Source organism: Budorcas taxicolor, chromosome 22, assembly GCF_023091745.1.
Source record: "Budorcas taxicolor isolate Tak-1 chromosome 22, Takin1.1, whole genome shotgun sequence".
NCBI lineage: Eukaryota > Metazoa > Chordata > Mammalia > Artiodactyla > Bovidae > Budorcas > Budorcas taxicolor.
Window position 1 is genome coordinate 25,997,546 of NC_068931.1, and position 6,703 is coordinate 26,004,248.

Here is a 6,703-nt window from a genome sequence, read left to right on the forward strand (position 1 = left end):
ACTGTAGCCCGCCAGGCTCCTCTGCCCATGGGATTCTCCAGGCAAGAATACTGGAGTGATTTGCCATTTCTTTCTCCAGAGGATCTTCCCGACCCAGGGATGGAACTCTCATCTCCTGCATTGCAGGTGGATTCTTTATTACTGAGCCACCAAGGAAGCCCACGTTGGTAGTATTAGTGTGTTTTCCAGTTCTCCTTCAGGCTTTATTTTGCTTGTTAATCCATAGTACTCTTCTGGTCCATAAAACAGTCTTTTTTTTTTTTGAATTTGGTACATAGGAATCAGTTTTTGTGTATGTACCTCTTATGTACACAACAAAATCTTTTTTTTTTTTTTTTTTTTTTTCAGAAACAAAAATGACATCTGGGGCCATAGCCTCTTATATTAGTCTGTTCTGGTTGGCAGAGCAAAGTACCATGGACTTGGTGGCTCAAACAATAAAATTTTATTTTCTCACAGTTCTGGGTCCTGAGAATCCAAGATCAGGTGTGGGCAGGTTTGGTTCCCCTGAGGCCTCTCTGGCCTGCAGATGGTTGTTTTCCTACTGTGTCCTCACAAGGCCTTTTCTCTGTGGACACATCCCTGATGTCTCTTCCTCTTTTTATAAAGGACACTGATCAGGAACTTCCCTGGTGGTCCAGTGGCTAAGACTCCGCTCTACCAATGCAGGGGGCCCAGGTTCGATCCCTGGTCAGGGAACTAGATCCTGCATGCTGCAACGAAAAATCTTGCAACTAAAACACCCTGCATGCCTCAACCTTACAAAGATCCCATGTATTGCAACTCCGCCAAACAAATAAATAATAAATATTTAAAAATAAAAAGTAAAGGGCACTGATCTTACTGAATTACAGGCCCACCCTTATGATCCTAATTACCTCTTTAAAGGTTCTGTCTACAAATATAATCACACTGGGTGATGGGGCTTCCATGTGAATTTTGTTCACAACACCCTCCTTCCTCTTCCCCACACCCTCAGGAGCACCATGAAGTTTGGATGCCCAGAGAATGCAGCCTCTCTCCATTGATGACTTTCCCCACTGATAACTTTCTGTGACTGCCTCTCCTTCCCATACAGTCCTTGTCACCCATGACCGGGCACTGGGAGACTCCCCTTCACATGAGGATGCTCACCCCAGAATCCAGTTTTGCCCCCACCATTCCTCAGGCTGTCACCCTGGGTGACTCCAGCGAATGGAAGACCCAGCAGCAGAGCTCACATCTTTACAACCAGGTTGACCCACTGATACTCCCTCCTCACTGGTCTCAATTTGAAGATCCTTTATGGTTCCACACAGCTCACTCTGGAGGCCCTCAACCTGGGATATGTCCTAAAGTCCACTTTCTCTTCTTCAGCGTCAGGTAGTTTAGCTCTTCTTGAGAAAATCTAAGCATCTTTATTTATTCATTTTTAATTGATTTTTATTGGAGCATGGTTGATTTACACTTTTATGTTAGTTTCTGCTGTACAGAAAACTGAATCAGTTGTAGAAATACATATATCAACTCTTTTTTTAGATTCAGTTCCCATATATGTTAGAACAGAGTATTGAGTAGAATTCCTTGTGCTATACAGTAGGTTCTTATTAGTTATCTATTTTATATGTCTGACAGTTCAGGCACTAAGTCATGTTCGACTCTTTGCGACCCCATGGACTATAGTACACCAGGCTCCCCCATCTTGGGAGGCTTCACTGTCTCTCAGAGTTTGCTAAAATTCATTGAGTTCAGTTCAGTTCAGTTGCTCAGTTGTGTCCGACTCTTTGCGACCCCATGGACTATAGTACACCAGGCTCCCCCATCTTGGGAGGCTTCACTGTCTCTCAGAGTTTGCTAAAATTCATTGAGTTCAGTTCAGTTCAGTTGCTCAGTTGTGTCCGACTCTTTGCGACCCCATGAATTGCAGCACGCCAGGCCTCCTTGTCCATTATCAACTCCTGGAGTTTACCCAAACTCATGTCCATCGAGTCGGTGATGCGATCCAGCCACCTCATCCTCTGTCGTCCCCTTCTCCTCCTGCCCCCAGTCCCTCCCAGCATCAGAGTCTTTTCCAATGAGTCAACCCTTTGCATGAGGTGGCCAAAATATTGGAGTTTCAGCTTCAGCATCAGTCTTTCCAATGAACACCCAGGACTGATCTCCTTTAGGATGGACTGGTTGGATCTCCTTGCAGTCCAAGGGACTCTCAAGAGTCTTCTCCAACACCACAGCTCAAAAGCATCAATTCTTCAGTGCTCAGCTTTCTTCACAGTCCAACTCTCACATCCATACATGACCACTGGAAAAACCATAGCCTTAACTAGACGGACCTTTGTTGGCAAAGCAATATCTCTGCTTTTCAATATGCTATCTAGGTTGGTCATAACTTCCCTTCCAAGGAGTAAGCGTCTTTTAATTTCATGGCTGCAATCACCACCTGCAGTGATTTTGGAGTAGATGATGCCATATACATATTATATGTAGTAATGCATATATGTCAATCCCAATCTCCCAGTTTATCCTCCCTAAACATATTTAGTACAGCAATGAACTCATAGTCTGCAACCTTGTTTAAGCATCATTGGAATTTCATTTTACCCTTCTCTTGGTCTGCTTTCTCACAGTAGTTCTTACACACTTAAGCTTCTAAATAATAATATACTGACTATGTGTCAGTCACTGCTCAAAGCACTTCTTAGTAAGTATTAATTCATTTACATTCAATTCTCCTAACAACCCTGGATGGTAGATACTATTATTCTTGCCTCATTTTATAGATGAGGAAATCAAGGCACAGAGACATTATATAACTTGCTCAAGGTCACACAGCTACTAAGTACCACAACTAGGATTTCAATGCAGGCATCCTGTCCCACATAAATCCCTCCACCTGAGTGATCCCACTTCTGAGACCTGCTTCTCTCAGTTATTTCCTGTCTTCAAATTCTTTCTTTCATTAGCTTTCCCCAGCTTTGTGATTCCCCAAAGCTTGATTATGTCAACATCTGTTACACTGAGTGAATTCCCCAGGACTGATACATCACACAACCCTGAAAAGTGGCATGCTAATGTATTTATAGTGACACATATAATTTCCAAGGAAACCAAGTGTTCATTTGAGACCAAGCTTAAATCTCATCTCCAGGAGGCCCTTTATTGCTTTGTTGTTTAGCTTTCCTCCGGCACTTTTCATTTGCCGCTGTGTGTTGCTATTATCTTATTTATTACAATCCTGTGACATCCAGCTAGACTAAAGGTCTATCTACTGAAAGCAGCAATGATACCCAGTCTTGCTTTTAATGTTTGGCCCAGCATCTTGCACACAGTGGTCACACATGACAAATCTTGTTGGTTCTTTCAACATTCTTTTCATCCAACACATATTTATTGAGCTGCTACTGTGAGTCAGACATTGTTCTAGACTTTGGGGAGTTAGTAGTGTATAAAACAGATGGTGAATCTGATTGCATGGAGTTAGTGTTCTATCAGAACGAGATGAGCAACTAGGAAATAAATATATGTCAAGTTATGATATGAACTAAAGGGAAAAATGATTCAGAAGACAGCATCAGGGTTTGACAGGGGTTGTGGCATTATTTTTACAGAAGGGGTCAGAGACAGCTTTGCTGTCTAAGGTGACATTTGAGTGGAGACTGGAATGAAGTGAGGGCGCAAACAAAGAACTGGCTTTATCAGCATGAATATTTATGAAGCTGCTGGTTTAGGTCATCTGACACCACTAACCAGCCATGTCATTTTTTCCCTAATAAAATGTTAAACATTTAGAAAAGCTGAAATAATTTTCCATTGAACACCATGTACCACCACCTAGATCCTACTGTAAACATTTTGCTTTATCACACATCTCTCTATCCATCTCCTATTCATCCATCAAGTCATCTTTTTTTTTTCCTGATACAATTGACAGTAAATTAGAGACATTTGAATATTTTCCCCTAAATACTTCAGCATACATTAGTTCAATTTTTTTTAGTTTATTTTTCCTGTATGTAAAATGAAATGTACAAATCTTAAGTACATGTTTGCTTTTTTTTTTGCTCCTTGGAAGAAAAGTTATGACTAACCTAGACAGCATATTCAAAAGTAGAGACATTATTTTGCCAACAAAGGTCCATCTAGTCAAAGGTATGGTTTTTCCAATAGTCATATATGGATGAGAGTTGGACTATAAAGAAAGCTGAATGCTGAAGAATTGATGCTTTTGAACTGTGGTTTTGGAGAAGACTCTTGAGAGTCCCTTGGACTGCAGGGAGATCCAAACAGTCCATCCTAAAGGGAATTAGCCCTGAATATTTATTGGAAGGACTGATGTTAAAGCTGAAACTCCAATACTTTGGCCACCTGATGTGAAGAGCTGACTCATTTGAAAAGACCCTGATGCTGGGAAAGATTGAAGGCAGGAGGATGCTGGGAAAGATTGAAGGCAGGAGGATTGGAGAAGGGGATGACAGAGGATGAGATGGTTGGATGGCATCACCAGCTCAATGGACATGAGTTTGAGCAAGCTCCAAGGAGTTGTCAATGGACAGGGAGGCGGCGTGCTGCAGTCCATGGGGTCACAAAGAGTTGGACACAGCTGAGCGATTGAACTGAACTGAACTTTTTAAAGAAAGGAAACTTTGTTGTTAAGTCTTTCAGATTTTTAAAAATATTAATTTATTTGATCCCACTTGGTCTTAGCTGGGGCACATGGGATCTTTGATCTTTGCTCCTGCATGCCAGATCTCTAGTTGCGGCAGGTGGATCTAGTTCCCTGACCAGGGATCGAACCTGGTCTCCCTGCATGGGGAGCATGGAGTCTTAGCCACTGGACCATCAGGGAAGTCCCATACACTTGCTGACTTCTGACAGACGCGTACACTTGTATAATCCAAATTCTGTTCAAACTGTAGAACATTACCTTGACTGCAGAAAGTCCCCTCATGTCCTCATGTCTCACCCCATTAATCCCTGGACCCGACTGGCAACCACTGTTTTACTTTTTACCACCATGGATTTTGCCTGTTCTAGAACTTCATATAAATGAAATTATACAATATACATTCTTTTGGGGTGAGGCTTTTCTCACTCATAATGTTTCTGAGGTTCATTCATATTGTTGCATATATCAGTAATTTTATTTCATTTAAAACTCTAGTCCAGTGGCTCTCAATCAAGGGCAGTTTTGCCCCTCCAAGGACAGTTAGCATTATCTGGAGACATTTTTTTTTCTTTTGACTGTGCTGTGTGGCTGGTGGGATCTTAGTTCCCCAGCCGGGGACTGAACTGAGGTTCTGGCAGGGAGAGTGCAAAATCCTAATCAGTGGACAGCCAGGGAATTCCCTAGGGACATTTTTGGTTGTCACACGACCAGGTTGTTACTGGCATGTAATGATTAGAGGCCAAGGACGCTGCTGAATGTTGGGTCCAGCAAGGACAGCCCCCTCCCCACACCTGACTACAAAGTATTATCCAGGTCCAGAAGTGGAGAAACCCTGCTCTGCATGTGTGCTCAGACACTTCAGTCATGTCTGACTCTTTGTGATCCCATATACGGTAGCCTACCAGACTGCTCTGTCCATGGGATTCTCCAGGCAAGAATACTGCTGTGGGTTGCCATTTCCTCCTCCAGGGGATATTCCCTGGAGGATCTTCGGAATCAAACCTTTGTCTCCTGCACTGGTAGGTAGAATCTTTACCACCTGAGCCATCTGGTCTAGCCAGATATAAAGCAAAACAGGTCTCTTTCCATCCAACCAGTATCTTCTGTCAGTTATCATTGATCAACTAAGGTATTACATCTGGATCTTTGCTTAGTGTTAGTCTTCTTGTTTTTGCCTTTTTACATTTTAAAAAAGGACAACATTTTCAGAAAAATAATTTTTCTTTCATAGTGGAAAATCCATTTGTCAATAGCAGACTCAGGTAGGAGGAATTTTGGGTATGATTCTTTCCTGGGAGTCATCAAATCCTATTGTATTCAGATTTCCTGGAAAATCCAGGTGGGAAGCAAACTTCACTAGCCTCTGGGAACCACCAAAGCAAATGCAAGTTAGAGATTTTTCTTTTCTTTGCTTTCCTTTTCTTCTCTTTTGTCTCTTCCTTTTCTTTACCTTGTTGATATCCCTATGAGTGCGAGAGCGACTAAAGTGGCCACTTTAGATTGAGAGCAGGTCTAAATATCTCTTAGTTTCATATTTTTTCCCATTCAGAGCAATATGCCAAGAGCACAAGGAAGCTGGTTGGGGGTTGGGTAGAAACAGACGGTACTTTGAAATGGTCTGTTGTTCTTTTTTCAAAAAAAAAGTCATTGACTACAATATATAGAACATGAGATTCCTATAAATGTATTGGAAAGCAGTTACATTAAGTGTCTTATAAATTTAATGGCTACTGTTTAGATCTACCTGATAGATTTCTTGGTATAGATTCTGCTGTGAGGCTGAATTTCTTGTTTCAACAAGAGCTGTGATTAGCATTCACATAGCTCCCAGGCACTTCTGAAAGTATGGTTAAAAACAGAAGGGAACATTTTCCTTAAAATTAGCTGCTGTGACGTTCTCCTTTTATGAGTTTTTTTATTATGCTAATCCATGTTGTGTTTTTATTATTTGAACTATTTTATCTATGGTCACTAATTATTTTAAACATTAATGAGAAAAATTAATAAAATCATGGATGTAAATGCCATATTTGTAACTTTGGATTTTATTTTCATTGTATT

General features: G+C 41.3%; 1 non-coding gene across 1 annotated transcript; it reads left to right on the top strand.

The window, feature by feature from the left end:
- Nucleotides 1-626: 626 nt before the first annotated feature.
- TRNAG-ACC (transfer RNA glycine (anticodon ACC)) lies at nt 627-699 on the top strand. Its single transcript has one exon. It is a non-coding gene; the product is annotated as a tRNA-Gly (tRNA).
- Nucleotides 700-6,703: the final 6,004 nt, after the last annotated feature.